The following is a 15,886-nucleotide window of genomic DNA, read 5'->3' on the forward strand; positions in this document are numbered from 1 at the left end:
GGACTTGCCCAGCATCCCTGGGTAAGTGACAAACCTGGCAGCCGAACCTCCGTGTGGCCCTCAGGTTCTCCTTCACTGAGCTGTGCTGTCCGTTAGTGTAGTTTGTGAACTATTAGCTTCAAATGCAGGAGTGGACTGTGGTGTCCTCTAGTCCATGGGTCCACACTCTCTGCTTTCTCTGATCAGAATGGTTATCACAGGGAAATGGGAAGGCTGTGTGTGTGTGTAGGCATGCACAGGTGTGTATCTGTCCATCCCAAGGGCTCTCCAGGGGCTTCACAGATTCCCACCCCTTCCCTGGCAGGTAGGTGTACCCAGCCAGAGGCTCTGCTTCATGAACTGAATGATGGGGAGTTTTAGAAGAAAGGAAAGTGGACACAGGTAGAAGAGCAAAGGCCAGGGAATTCCCTGGCAGTCCAGTGGTTAGGACTCGGTACTTTCACTGCCGGTGGCCCAGGTTCAATCCCTGGTCGGGGAACTAAGATCCTGCAAACCACGTGGTGTAGCCAAAAAAAAAAAAAAAAAAAAAAAAGCAAATGCCAAGCAAGCTAGTAGAACCTGAAGCAGTTGGCAGTGACTACATAGACATTTAAAGACATATTAAATATGTTCCAAAGATATTTAATATCATAAGAAAATAGTGTGTAATAAGTAAAATGATACAACACTGTATGTTTAAAAAGTATATCAGTACCTCTTTCTAAGTGATGGGATTATGGGTGATTTTTATTTTCTACCTTGGACTTGACTATATTTTCTATACCCTGCAGTAAACATGCATTAATTTTTCTGGCAATGATAAAAGTAATTTAAAGTGAAGGCAGTGAGTGAGTTTCATTCTTAGGGTCATCCTGATCTCCTGTGACTGGCTTTTTGTTAGCTGTGTTATCTTATTTTTCTATGTGCATGTATCTCGTGATGGGACTCCTTCTAAGGAAACCCATTCTAGCATAGAATGGTTGCCAAAGAATAAATAATTTTTTAAAAGATTATCACATAGTGAGATACTGCTTTACACACACTAGGATGGTTTTAACCAAACAGGCAATAACACTTGTTGGCCAGGATGTACAGAAATCGAAACCTCCGTGTACACTTTGCTGGTGGAAACGTAATGATGCAGGCACTGTGAAAAATATTCTGGTAGTTCCTCAGAAAGTCAAACATAGAATTAACCACATGACTCAGCAATTCCACTGCTAGGTGCATGCCTAAGAGAAATGAAACTGTATGTGCTCATAAAACTTGTATGTAAATGTTCACAGTAGCATTACCTATAATAGCCAAAAAGTGGAAAGAATCCAAATGTCCATCAGCTGATGAAGAGATAAAGAAACTGTGCTACAAGATCATTCAGCCACAAAAAGGAGTAAAGTATTCATACAGTGCCACATGGATGACCCTTAAAAATATTGTGCTACATATGTAAAAGAAGCCAGACACAAAAGACTGTGTATTGTACGTTGTACGATTCCATTAATATAAAATGTCCAGAGTAGGCAAATCATAGAGACAGAAAGTAAATTACTGGTTGCCGGGCCTGGGCAGGGGTGGGGAAGTCAGAGAATGGGGGTTTCTTTGGGGGCTGTTGAAACTGTTCTGGAATTAAATAGCGGTTATGGTTTTACAATTCCGTGAATATACTAAAAACCACCGAATTTACATATTAAAAGCGTAGATTTAATGATATGTGAATTATATCTCAGTTTTTTTTAAGTCTCCAGTTTTGATTTATAAGTGCTGGGTCCCAGACTCCCTACAATGGAACAGTGTAGAGCATGGACTCTGCTGCTTCCTGGCTTCATGACAAGATCATGGCAAGTTGCTTAACCTCTTACAGTGTCGGTTTTCTTAGGGTAAAACGGAGATGCTGTTACATCACCAAGGGTCCCTGGGCATTTGTTCAGACCCCACACCCCTCCTCCAGGTCATCCTCTCGTCTGCCCCTGTTAGCTGCTCCCTGAAGAGGCGGGTTTGTCACTCATGTAAGAGGATCTTGCTTTTTGCTTTCCATTCCCACGGGAGAGCCCTTGCATTAAAACCAGCCCTTCCAAGAGACTGGGCTTCTGGGTTGGGGGGCAGAGTGATGGCTCATCCTGCCAAGGCATTTCCAGTGTTTGTTTGAAGAAGTAAAAGTCAACTAGGCAGTGGCTTCTCCTGAAACATGTCGTTAATGCAAGCGTCATGGGGCTTCCGAGCTCAAAGCACTCATGTGGCACCTGCTTATTTTTCAGACACACTTTCTTCCCTCTCTTCCCTCCTTTTCTCTCTCCTTCTCTTTCTCTTTAAGGGAAGGGAGTAGGAGAGCTAGGAGCTGAGCGTGGGCTCTGCAGTCTGCACACAGAGCGTAGAGTCAGACCTGCTATTCACAGCTGCAGCGTCCCCATGACCAGGCAGGGCCTTGCAGCCCGGACCTCTGTGCTCCGCTCAAGCCCATCTGTGAACCAGAACCAGGGCTGGGAGGGCTGGGGGTGGAGGCCAGACTGACATGCCTGCCCTCCTTCCATTCTGCTGGAGTGCCTGGGCCCAAGCAGTCAGCTCCCGGCAGGCCCCTTCCCTCTGACATCTGCCCCCGACGGCTGTCTCCTAACAGGCCGGACGATTGGAGGAGACGCTGTCACAGAGACGGTTTTCTTCTTTAACTTGTCACACCATCTGAAGCCAAAGCCATTCTCGTGGTTTGCTTTACTATTGAGAGTGTCCAGTGTTTTTACTAAGGCTTAAAGCTAAAGTACATTCGTGTTCTCTGAACATGGGTTTTCCGTACTTATTAAGCATCTACCATGTTCTTGGAACTGCAGAGATGGCAGAGAGAGGGAAGGAGTAAGGTGAAAAGCATAGCCTCTGCCCTTCATAAGCTTCTAGTAAAAGGGTTATTGATATCACAGGTATGGAGCCTGCGAACCCTGGGAGAGGGCCAAGTGCAGTGGTGATTAGATCCCCACCTGATGGGGATGATGGCACAAAGACACTGTCCCTCTATTGTGTGCCTGCTCTGTGCCCGGCACTGTGTACTCCTGTCATCTCGGTTGACCCTCACTCTTGCCCTCTGAGAGTAGGTGTTATCCCCATTCTACATATGGGGAAACTGAGGCTTAGAGAAGGTGTCACATGTCCAGGGCCACATGGCGAGTAAGTGGTAGAGTCAAGATTTGAGGCCGGCTCTGCCTAACTTGTGAGCTTGTGCTCGCAACCAAGGGGAGGCTCTGGGAAGAAGGTGGTGGCCAGTCACTGGGTAGAAAGAGGATGGACAAGGGTGGGGGATGCCACCAATGCAGAGACTGCAATCATAAGCATTTCAGAATCTGGGAAGAGGGGTGTGGACCATCCTCCTCGCTTCTGAACCAGTCAGGATAGACACACACAGGCACAAGACAGCTTGGGGATGCGCATGAGTCCTGAGATCCGCAGATTTCTGTGGTGTGGAGCCACGACACGTGAGGACATGTGATGGATATAGGGGCCCCACCATGGGAAGGGAGCTAGGTTTACTGGTGTGGACACAGGACCAGGGCTGGAAGCTGCAACAAGACAGATTGGATTAAATAAGAATTTTCTAGCAGTTGGAGCTGCACATGAGCTCTCTTAGGGAGAGTGAGTTCCTGGCCACTGGGACTGAGCCCTCAGGCAGCTACTCAGGGTATTGTGCAGGAGTGTCAAACATCAGGGACTGATCAGACAGTGCTGATATATGTACTGGGGGGTGTGGCGAACATTGACAACACAGTGGCAGCGTATTAAATAAAGATGGGTCCTGGGGAAGTTCAAAAAGGGTTTGAGTCTGTGTGGTCTCTGTAGTCCTTTCCAGCCTTGGTTGTATAAATACAAGTCATGCTCTTCTGGATTTGGAAGGAGGAGATGCTGTTTGTATGTGTTTTAGTAAAGCCCTGGGACACAGAAGTGATCTCCTGAAACTTAGTCTAGGAGGTTAAAAGATTTTGGTGCTTTCTCGCCTTCACCATCTGGCTGGTAGCCTCAGGGTGGACGGTAAGGTCTCCGAGGTGGCATTGCTTCAGCCTTGGAGTAACCTGGGGCGTGCTGACTGGTCAGTGACTCGAATAAATGAGGTTGATGCTGGGGGGCAGGAGACCACTTTTCTCTGCACTCCACTCACCCCGGCCTCCCACCCGCAAGGCACGACCCCTCACACGTGCATGAGCTGCAAAGCAGAACTGACGTAGCTAAACTTGGGGCCGCCGGGGGCCCCCCAGGCAGGAGAAACACCCCACAGAAAGATAAGGTTAATCTTCTGAAGGCAGGAGTGAGAATGTCGGGGTTGTGTTGTGGGCAGCAGCCTCCGCCTGCAAGGGTGATGATGGGGGATGCGCACGGAGCAGGGGTGCTGCAAACGAAGTGGGGAAAGGCTGAGAGCAGCAGAGGGTGTCAGAGAGGCAGTTCATTCCCCCTGTTAGTCATGCCGCTCACATCCAACAGGGATCCGGCCCAGCTGGCTTGAGAGGACGTCCACGGTCTGCCCCTTTTCTGGCCTGTGGCTGACACAGCCTTAATCGAGGGGGGGCTGGAGGGAGGGGGTCCTGCCCAAACAGGCTGATTCACTGTTTCCACCGGGTCCGCGCCGTTTTGGTGGGCGGATCACACGCCAGCCTCGTAAACTCACTCTCCACTTGTCTATGTGACGTTTATAGTCCCACGGGGAGCTGGCTTTTTAATGAGCCTAATTTGAGGCTGTAAGCAGGAGTCTGTAAAACAAACAGGGAGGGACTCCGGCCAAAGCCCAAAGTCGCCGTTGAAGCCCACAGGGTCACATCCAGTTCTGCAGACGGGCCAGGACTCTGCGTGCCCAGGGCAGCGGGAGAAGCTGCTCCCCGATGACAGGCCTCTCTTCCCAGGCAGGTGCTGCAGAAACCCCTGGAGCCTTGGCAAGAGCCCTTCCCATTTTGGTTCTGCGTGGAAAGCACAGGAGGGTCCTGGCTTTCCTGGTTGGAGGAAAGGAGCGGGCCTGTGTGCAAATCCAGGGCCGGTTGTCAGGGGACCGGACGGCCTGGGTGCTCCCTCGCTGGATGACAGCCCCACAGCCAGCCCTCTGAGGCCTCCGGGAGCGAGAACTGTAACCCAAAGACACCTGTGAGGAAATGCCCCATCTTCCTGTGGCTTTAGTTCATTTTTTTGAGACCTGGTTTTCAAAATCAGAATGAGACGGAGGTGCTGGCATCTGTCATGAGGCCCTGTTAGGGTCACCTCTCTCTAGCAGGTTCTGGTTGGGAGAGGAGAGGGCCTCACCTCCCTGGTGGATTCTCAGGGCTCACTTCCAGAGCTAGGATGACAAGCAGGGGTCCCTTCAGTGCTAGAACGCTGGGGTTTGATGTGACTCAGAGGCCACTGCCCACTGTGAAGTCATATTGGGGGACGCTCCTAAGTCACCCAAAATAACAGTGCTAGGTACTGTGAGTCTTTAGAATGGAGTGTGCTGCAGCCATTGAAAGTGATGATGAGAAACAATATTTGGGACCATGGAAAGCTATCTGTGAAATGTTAAGTGAAAAAAGTCATTAAAGTATTAATTTCTTAAAATTGAAAGTATGCATGTGAGAAAAAAGAAAGTACACATGCACACTCCAAAGCAGAGGTGCATATTCAAAAGTCTGAAAGGATATTAAACTGTAATGTCAATGATGATTATCTCAGGGCAGTAAAATTACTGTTTTTATTCTCTTCTTTTCGCCTATCTGCATTTTTTTTTTTTTTTTTTTTTTTTTTTGCGGTATGCGGGCCTCTCACTGTTGTGGCGTCTCCCGTTGCGGAGCACGGGCTCCGGACGCGCAGGCTCAGCGGCCATGGCTCACGGACCTAGCCGCTCCGCGGCATGTGGGATCCTCCCGGACCGGGGCACGAACGCTTGTCCCCTGCATCGGCAGGCGGACTCTCAACCACTGCACCACCAGGGAAGCCCCTATCTGCATTTTGTAAATGCAAATAAACTGTGAGTGGCGTCCTGCAGACACTCACCCAGCAGAAGCCCAGTGGTCTGCCCGGAAGATTTCCCCCGTGAAGGGAGCTTCCAGCCCTTATGTTGAGCAAAGTGAGGGCTGGAGTTGCTGCAGCCACCCCAGGCCCTTGGGGAACTTGGCCTTGTGGGCCAGAACCGCCCTGTTCTCAGCAGAGTCTGAGTCCAGCATGTCCACAGCCAGCGCCACACAGAGGAGCCTGTGAGCACGCATTTTTAGCATCCATAGAGACGCAGGGCCCCAGGAGCGGGGAGACGGCTTTATCATCAGACTCTCCACATGATTTCATTTGAACAAAGGGTTCCATGGTTTAAAAGTTTTTTTGCAAACTAATGATTTACAGAAACCATCTTGTATTAGAGAAATCACTTCATCTGCAAGTCAAAAAAACCTACCTGTGGTGGTCTGAACTGTGACCCTCCCAAATTCATAGGTTGAAGTCCTAACCCCCGGCACATCAGAATGTGACTGTATTTGGAAATAGAGTCTTTTAAGAGGTAACTAAGGTAAAGTGAAGTCCCATGAGTGGGCCCGAATCCAATCTGACTGGTGTTCTTGTAAGAAGAAGTGATTAGGACACAGACACATAAGGGAAGACCATGTGAAGACCCAGGGAGAAGACAGCTGTCTACAAGCCTAGGAGAGAGGCCTCAGGAGAAGACAGCAACCCAGCCCACACCTTGATCTCAGACTTCTATTTGAGAAAACAAATTTATGTTGTTGAAGCTGCCCTCCCTGTGATATTTTTTCCTATAACAAGAAGTTCGGGGATCGGCAGTTCCTGGTGGTGGTTAGCTGCTCGGTGAGACGGTCAGAGACCCAGGCTCTTGCTGCTTTCTGCTCTGCCATCCTCAGCATGTTGGCTCTGATCTTGCCCTTGTCCCCTCCTGCAGCGCCTCCCCCTGCACGGCAGCCCCAGGTGCTGCTCCAGCTTTGGCAGCAGGCGGCCTGTCTCCTGCTGGCATAATGGCTGCTGCTGTGCCGCTTCGGGCAGTGTGTCCCATTCGAGGCAGGAAGAAGCTCAAAGGCCCCGCCAGCTGCACCGCCCGTGTCCCTTTAGGTCAGGAAAAGCAACGTTCTCCAAAACCCCTGAAGTCTTGAATTTACATCTCACGTCCACAACCATGTTGTACAGCTGTGAGGGAGTCTGGGAAGGGGCCCCCCAGGGCTCGTACTGCAAGCCATTCCAGGCAGAATCAGGGTTCTGTTAGCCAGGGAGGAGAAGGGTGGCACTGGATAGGTCGCTGGGAACAGCAGCAGAGTTTCAAGCATCCAGCGGCTGGATGTTTTCATACACCTTTGCAGGGAAAGATCATGGTGTCCTGGAAGTGACACAGTGAGGTTTGAGGTGTCCCCCTCCTGAGAATGAACATGCTACAGGGACCTCCTTCCTATGAATGAGCTTCTTTCGCTGCACCTTGTCAACCTACTCCCACGTTGCGTGACGTTGCTCAGCCGTGAGATGACCGGGGAGTGTTTGCTACTCATAAGGTCTGTACGGTCCCTTTGGGGTTCTTGGAGTGAGGAGGGGCAGCTTTGTGAAACATCCTGTTATTTTTCCGCCCTTGCTGGATGACAGCACATAGCAAAAGCCCTCTCTTCAGACTCCTTCCAAGCTTCTAGTACCTACTGCAGACCCCTCCTCTAGCATTTATTATGGTACCCTTTTTTTTGGATGTTGGGGGTAGGAGTTTATTAATTAATTAATTAATTTACTTTTGCTGTGTTGGGTCTTCGTTTCTGTGCGAGGGCTTTCTCTAGTCGCGGCAGGCGGGGGCCACTCTTCATCGCGGTGCGCAGGCCTCTCACTATCGCGGCCTCTCTTCTTGCAGAGCACAGGCTCCAGACGCGCAGGCTCAGTAGTTGTGGCTCACGGGCCCAGTTGCTCCGCGGCATGTGGGATCCTCCCAGACCAGGGCTCGAACCTATGTCCCCTGCATTAGCAGGCAGACTCTCAACCACTGTGCCACCAGGGAAGCCCATATTATGGTACCTTTTAATTATCTGTCTACATATTTTTCCTGTCCTCTAGAGCCAGGGAACTGGATCTTACCTCTATATTCCTAGCACCAAGCTCAGTGTGATTAATAGGGCTGTGATGAATATTTGAGTAAGTGAATGAGTCTCAAGAACAGCACGGTGCTAAAATTCCCCGAGTCTACTTGGATACTTCTATATTAGAAGCCATCAGCCAACCTTGGGACAGAAGGTCCCACGGCCTTAGAGAATGTGTTCTCTGTCCATAGGATTTAACTGCCTACAAACAACCCTTTCTGTGCAGGGGAATGCGGACAGGGTGGTACATGGGCATGTCCATATTTGCCATATATGAGTTATGAAGGGAGTGACTTAAACTCTGGGCTCTGGTGTCCCCAACACACTTAGCATTGGGGTTTTTTTTTCAGCCCAGATTTCAAGGCACGTGTTGAATTCTCCCATTTTCTGTGAATTGCCTTTTGGAGCCATAAAGATTGAGATTGAAATTTGCTGGAGCCATGAAGATTGAGATTGAAATTTGCTGACTGCTTTAAGTTGATCTGGGAACATCACCAATTTTAAAAGTAGTCAAACATGGTTTTCATTTATTTGGTCTTAAAAATGATCCCTCAATGAACTTTAGTTCCGAAAAATGTAATCTGCTACCTCCGACCTTGATGTTTAAGTGCTTAATGCAAAAGCTAAAAGGAATGAGCGACTTTATTGAAATAAGAGCCCAAGCAATGGTGGATTTTTAGACTATGAATTCCTTGGCAAAGAAGATGTCTTCCGCCAGCAGTGGGGCTCTCTAATCTCTAATCTCCTCTCCCATCCCTTTCCCATACAGCTACCGTATTTATCTGTCTGAATGTGCGTATGACCCTGTCATTCAATTGCTTAAACCACTTCAATGAGTCCTCATTGCTCTCAGGACAGAGTCTCAGCCCCTTAGACTCCTGTGACTGGTGCCGTCCACCCTGGTCTCTCCCCCGGAGGCCTGTCACACTCACCCATCACTCCGAGCTACCCCTCTCCATCCCTCTGAGGGGATCTGGATTAGTACGGGGGGTTAGCAAGCATGGCCCTGGGGCCAAATCCCACCTGACACCTGTTTTCGTATGGCCTACAAGCTAAAAATTAGTTTTACACTTTTAAATGGTTGAAAAAGTACTGAAAGAAGACTAGTTTGTGACTCGTGAAGGTGATATAAAATACAAATCTGTGCCCATTTGTTTATGTATATGCACATTACACTGGCAGAGTTGAGTAGTTGTGACGACCCGCAAGGCCAAAAATATTTACTCTCTGACCCTTTGTGGGAAAAGTTCGCCGATCCCGGCTTCGTAGTGGCTCCAAGGGTGGGTGGAGAGAGGGCAGTGATCTCCATTAGCCACCTCTCAGGCTGCCCCAAATAAACACATAGTCTAAGTATGAATAATGTGCTGGCTCTACAAACACAGCTTCATGACAAGTCTCAGGGGGCCCCTCCCCGCCTATCGCTGCCCCAGAACCTCCCTATACAGGCCCTCCCTCTGCTTGGAAGACCCATCCAACCCCTTCACTAGACGGATATCTACTCTATGTCTCTTCCTCCAGGAAGCCTTCCTTGACTACTAGGCCTACGTAGTCTGCTTAGAGACCCTCCTCTGGGCTCTTTGATCCAACTCCCTGTAGCCCTTTTCATTATGGACTTGGCTGGTATACTGTCTGCCCTCCTTCACTAGACGGCAAACATCAAGAGGGTAGAGACTATGTCCTGTTCACTTTTCTACCCCCAGAGCATAGCCACTTCTAGCAGATTATTAGGTCATCAGTAAACAGTTGTTGAGGAAATTAGTGGAGGAATGCAGAATAAATGATCCATCTGTGGTGAATAAAGCATGGCTCTGTATCAGCACAGGCCTTTAGGAAAATAATGGGATCGGTTGGCCTAGGGTCCATCACTTCGGTCGAATAGAAATACTTTTATATGGTATCTGATGGCTTTATCCCAAAGCTATTGGCCCTGGGGATCCGTGAGACCATTTATAAGATATTACCATTTATTACATGCTTACTATGTGTCAGGCATTTTACTAAATGCTTACTTACTTAACTTCTTTTAATTCTCAAATAATCAGTGAATTCAGATCAGAGCTATTATTAGGCATATTAGACAGATGAACAAATTGAGGCTCAGAGAGGTTAATTAACCAGTCCAAAGTCACATAGCTAATAAGATTCATAGCTGAGTTTTGAACCTTCTTCCCTCTGACTCATGCTCTTAAATCATCTGGAGGGTCTAAATAGAGTCATTTGGAATGGGAACCAAAGCCGACTGAAGCAGGTTATATTTGTTAGAAGGACTCTAGCACAGTACATTTCTGACTAATGATGCATTCATGTTCTATTAATAAATATCTTGGCCATCTGCCCTGGACCTTGTGACATTTGCCTCTTTTTTTTTTTGACCCCTAAGGAGTGACTTGTGTGTATTACAGGTGCTCGGGCTCATTTATCCCTCTCCTTGCTCTGAGTTGACCCTTGGAGACTTCTCCCACTCCCCTCTTTTTCCTGCCGGCAGCACTGCTCTCACTGGAGATGTAGCTCCGGGATCACTCCCAGGACGTGCTTTGCCTTCTCTCCCATTCCCAGGCCCACCGGTACCTCCCACCCCATCCCCAGCAGTACTGGTAGTGGCAAGCCTCTCTTTTCATACTTGGTGCAGCGTGAGGATGTCCCCCAGCTCTCCCTGTCCTGAATCCCAGCAAGTGGCAGCCCGTACCAACTGAGAGTACTGGCGGTCCAGACTGCCACGTGGCTGCATCATGATCACACAGGCTCAGCCCAGTGGGTACATGGCTGGACCAGAGGAAGTGCCCCTGAGTGGCCCAGAGTCCCTACCATCTGGCCAGGTGAAGGGGCTGGCTCTCAGAGAGGCAGATTCTTGGAATGAGACTTGCAGACAAAATCTCACCTCCTGCCTAGGAATATAGAACAGTTTCTGTCTGAGTTTCTTTCCCTTACCTTTTATTTTTTTTTTAATTAATATTTATATAAAACAATTAAGTTTTCCTTCTATTTACTTTTTTTTCCTCCATGAGCTCACAACAGTTGTAACAATGGTTTTGTTTTTATTAAAATATATATGTTCATTAGTTAATCAGTAGGAAAAAAGCATGAAGAATAATGGAGAAAAAAATCATCTAAAGTTCTCCCGTGCAGAAATAACTATCTTTTATGTTAGATGACCTCCATTCTGGGCTCTTTACAGGTAATTAGATCATAGTAATTTTTTTAAACGTTCTCTTGTTTTCCTATATAAAAATTTAATGCCAGTTAACTAACTTTCTAACATATTTGAAATTATGGCTATTCCTATGCTCAGAAGAAACATTCTCCCTCTAAGTACATCTCCCCCACCACGTCCCCTGTTTCTCTTATAACAGTCACTTTTTACACCACCAATAAATCATATTTGTAAAAAGTTTAAAAAGCATAGTAGTTCAAAACATTCTTATAGCCCTAGCGCAGAGAGAACCACTCTCACCTTGGTGGTTGTGTGCAGGGGTTGGGGGAAGGGCTGATGTTTTAGGGTGATGACTGTGTATGTTTATGTTTTAAATGTGTTGTTGCCTTTATACAAAAGTGGCTGGATGTTGTCCTTGGCTCACAGGAACTGGCGTGCTCACCCACCATGGGTCAAGGACAGTATTTGACAAAGGACCATGGTCATGTGATGGATTTTTTTTTTTTAGGAGGTGGCAGTTCCAAGACTCATGCTTCCTGGGTCGCACAAGTTCTTGATGTGTTACATCAATACTTTGGAGCCAGGCCACCCAGAATCTCTTAAAAAGTATTCCAAATACAACAGAGATCTTTTTCCACAGGAAAAATCTCAGTGGTCCACGTGTGAGTTCTCCGCTCCATACCCCCCGATGTTGTGATGGTTGCCGGGTTTTCCAGAGTTCACCTTTAGGTTTAATTTCCTGAAATTGATCTGCTTGGTTACTGTGGCTTTATTTTATTCTCTTGCAAGGCGGGGAAATGGCAAGGAACAGGCTGCGTTTCGCTAGGGCTTTTCTCACTTCAAAAGAATTAAGCAGCAGTCCATGATCTCTGCTAGTTCTTTTACGGGCATATTCATCCTCCGGGTCTCTGATATGAACCTTAATTAAACATGATATGAACCTTAATTAAACAAATCACCAAAATGCCAGTGAGCCAACATTCCTAGCGGACTTTCTGGGCTCACCCGCACTGCTTTGTTGGGCTATTATTTTATGGTGGCCCCTCTCCCCATCTAAACCCTCACCCTGCTTAGAGCCCCTCTGAGAACTGAGTGAGCCAGCCCTGAGGTCAGAGGTGCTGCTACCAACTGGAGGGAAAAGAGGCAGCCCAAGGCCAGCTCCCCAGGCAGGATCCCCCGCAACGCCCCCGCCGCCAGAAGGCCCAAGACTGTCAAGGACTCCAGAGAGAGATGAATTCAGCCCAGTGTTCACCGTATATTTTTACCGTATATATTTTTTTAAGAAAATTGGGGATGCTGGCAACAAGCGTGTTGTACTCCAACAGCCTTTGATCTCGCTAGCCCTGGGTTCTCTGGCCCCTGGCTCCCTGGGCAGTCATAAATGTGCATTTTTATTTCACAGTTTAATGGTAAGCTCCTGGCCCTCTGGGCCTCTCTTAACCGGAAGACCACCCTCAGCCGGTGGAGTTCTGATAACTTAGAGTGAGGTGTCAACCAGAGCATGATTATGCTTTTGCTTTTAATTTCCTGACCTTGAAGAAGAAGGGGAACGGGCAGTGCTAATTGGACTGGTGAGTGGTGACGGAAGTCTTCTGTCCCTGGGCTTGAATGGGCAGAGCCCCATGTGAGAGGCAGTGTGGACTCCCGGGATGGACGGGCTGTGTCTGAATCCCACCTCGGCCGTTTTCTAGCTCCGTGACCTTCACCAAGTGACCCAGCCCATTTAAACCTCAGTGTCCCTCATTGGTAAATGGGGTTAGTAACAGTACTAGCTAATTGTAATGAGACCACTGGTAGGGTCTTCATGTGGGTTCAAATGCTGGTTCATCCCACTCATGGCATAGAGTACTACTCGGTATGGGGTCGCCCATCTCCGTTCATTACTAACCCGTGGTTAAAACCCGCTTCCCAAACTCAGTTTAGACCCCAACCCTTCTCTCTTCCTGTCTCCCAACCTTTGCCCCTCACTTGAATTCTCGGGCCTCACAGTATGGTGGTCTCATCTTTAGGTGGGTTCTGGCTGAGAATTACATGAGCTTTCAGTTACTCTTGATGAATCGTTTTTACAGGGATGATTGGCGATTCATCAAGTCAAGCAGATTTCATTCCACTTCTAGGTTTCCCTCATTTCCTTCATCTTCCCTTTGCTTCAACACCCATCCCCCAATCTCGTTGGACTTCGAATATCAGAAATACCATTCAGTGAAGTGGGTTTTTTTAAGAATCAACTGTCCCTACACTCCATTTGGGTCTCTCTGGAAAATATTCCAGCTTTAACTCTTCAGCACTTTGTTTCAGTATGACTAATATGCAACAACCGGGCATTAAACGTACTGTATATAAAATTCCAGATCAGAGAATGGAAACACTTTAAAAAAAATAAAAAGGACTGGATTACGTGGGCTATTTGGAAACTGTTCAATGGGGCAATATAATTTTTATTTTCAGAAGCTTATGGATTGAACCCCACCCAAGCTTCCAGCTCCTAAGAAAAGTGGCAGAAGACGCCCTGCCAAGTTTCCTCTCAAGGGCAGTAAAAGAGTAATCCTCTGCATGCCGGGTTTCATTTTAAAGAAACAGGCGACAGGCAGTGGCCTTTGCTGTCTTCACAAATGAGCTTTCCTGAGCTGGGGGGCTAGTGAGTCTGGTGGGGCGTGTCGGGGGGCAGGGGCGGGAGAAGATGCTAGGCACGCAGGCTTGCACAGGTCGCTGGGCCCACGGTAGTCACAGCGCCCTGAAAAGAACATTTGCAAATCTGTGGAGAGCCCTGGGAATGGGAATGGGTTGTCAGGTTGGGGGTACAGTTATGTTACAGTCTTGATGGCCTTTTGATGACTGGTTAGAAAAACTGAACTGTAAATCTACCCAGTTTTCACAAAAAAAGGACATCTTTACGTTTACAGTTTTGTGTGTATTGTGTCTGTTGGGGGGGCTGTTGTTATAACTTGGGGGAAATTAAATCACAGGAAATAATGCTAACAGGGCCTATTTGTTTCCACAATTCAGAAGTTAAATAGTGGAATGAAAGTGGGGGGAAAGGTTTTAAGGGGTGCACTTTAGTGCTAGAGTCCACAGAAGGGCCAGTTGGAGTGCAAGATCCCAGTGCTGGAGCAGACTTGAGAGGCCACCCAATTGACCCCTGTGTCTTACAGAGAAGAGAATGAAATCCCCATGGACTTGGCCTTTGGGCTGAGCCCTGCTTCTGAAAAACCTTAGCACTGAAAATCTGGTTTGTCAACCCAGTGTGCAGTCCATTGGCTTCTGGCTTGTTACTTGCTTGCTTGGAGGAGCCGGCAACCTCTGCCAGCTGAAACCCAGGTCGAATTCCTGCTTGGCAGCCAGCAAGACGGCGGGACTCCCAGTCTTCTGTGCACTGGGTTTCCCAGCTGACTCAATGGCGCCCCCTCTGGGCACTGGTGGAGAATCACCTGGGAAGGAGCCCAGGGCTGCAGCAGAGCCAAGTGACCAAACTCAGAAAACAGCCTGCAGAAACCAGGATCAGGTGTGCATAGGCTTCTTTTTTGTTGTTGTTTCTTTGTTTGTTTTGTTTTGTTTCCTATTTATTTATTTTTTAAAAAAATCTTTATTGGAGTATAAGTGCTTTACATTGTTGTGTTAGTTTCTGCTGCATAACAGTGGATCAGCTATATATATATACATACATCCCCATATTCCCTCCCACCCTCCCTATCCCACCCCTCTAGGTGGTCACAAAGCACCGAGCTGATCTCCCTGTACTATGCAGCTGCTTCCCACTAGCTATCTATTTTACATTTGATAGTGATATATATGTCAGTGCCACTCTCTCACTTACTCCCAGCTTACCCTTCCCCCTCCCCGTGTCCTTAAGTCCACTCTCTATGTCTGCGTCTTTATTCCTGTCCTGCCCCTAGGTTCCTCAGAACGTTTTTTTTTGTTTTTTGGATTCCATATATGTGTTAGCATACAGCATTTGTTTTTCTCTTTCTGACTTACTTCACTCTGTATGACAGATTCTAGGTCCATCCACCTCACTACAAATAACTCAATTTCTTTTATTTCCTTTTATGGCTGAGTAATATTCCATTATATATAGGTGCCGCATCTTCTTTATCCATTCATCTGTTGATGGACACTTAGGTTGCTTCTATGTCCTGGCTATTGTAAATAGTGCTGCAGTGAACATTGTGGTACATGACTTCTTTTGAAATACGGTTTTCTCAGGGTATATGCCCGGTAGTGGGATTGCTGGGTCGTATGGTAGTTCTGTTTTCAGTTTTTAAGGAACCTCCTTACTGTTCTCCATAGTGGCTGTATCAATTTATATTCCCACCAACAGTGCAGGAGTGTTCCCTTTTCTTCAGTGCATAGGCTTCTTAACTCTGCTGATTTCTTGAGAGGTGCTGGGAATTTCCCTATTTACTGGCAGAATTACTTTCATCTCTAAGTGTCATAGAAAGAAAGAAGAATATTATCTATTCTTATCTGTGGAAAGGTGTTTGAACCTCTTTGTGAGGGCAGTGGGCAGTCGTTGAGGAGTTTAAAGCCAGAGTAAACAAGAGTGCGTGACCAGAGTAAGGGATTGTCAGGGATGGGGTGAGACGGAGGGAGGAGACGGGGAGGGGCTATTGCAGTATCCAGTGAGGGAAGATGGTAGCCTGAACTGGCAGTGACTGGATTTTTGAGATACGAAGGTGATGAGAGCAGCAGGGTTTGTTGGTTGATTGGATGTGGC

General features: G+C 47.7%; 1 protein-coding gene and 1 non-coding gene across 3 annotated transcripts in view; both read left to right on the plus strand.

Moving 5' to 3' along the window:
* Nucleotides 1-15,886, plus strand: part of ABTB2 (ankyrin repeat and BTB domain containing 2) — a 180,802-nt gene that overhangs the window by 111,724 nt on the left and 53,192 nt on the right. The gene's annotated exons all lie outside the window — the stretch shown is intronic.
* Nucleotides 406-478, plus strand: TRNAE-UUC (transfer RNA glutamic acid (anticodon UUC)). Its single transcript has one exon. It is a non-coding gene; the product is annotated as a tRNA-Glu (tRNA).

Source organism: Lipotes vexillifer, unplaced genomic scaffold, assembly GCF_000442215.2.
Source record: "Lipotes vexillifer unplaced genomic scaffold, Lipotes_vexillifer_v1.1 scaffold451, whole genome shotgun sequence".
In the NCBI taxonomy this organism is placed as follows: domain Eukaryota; kingdom Metazoa; phylum Chordata; class Mammalia; order Artiodactyla; family Lipotidae; genus Lipotes; species Lipotes vexillifer.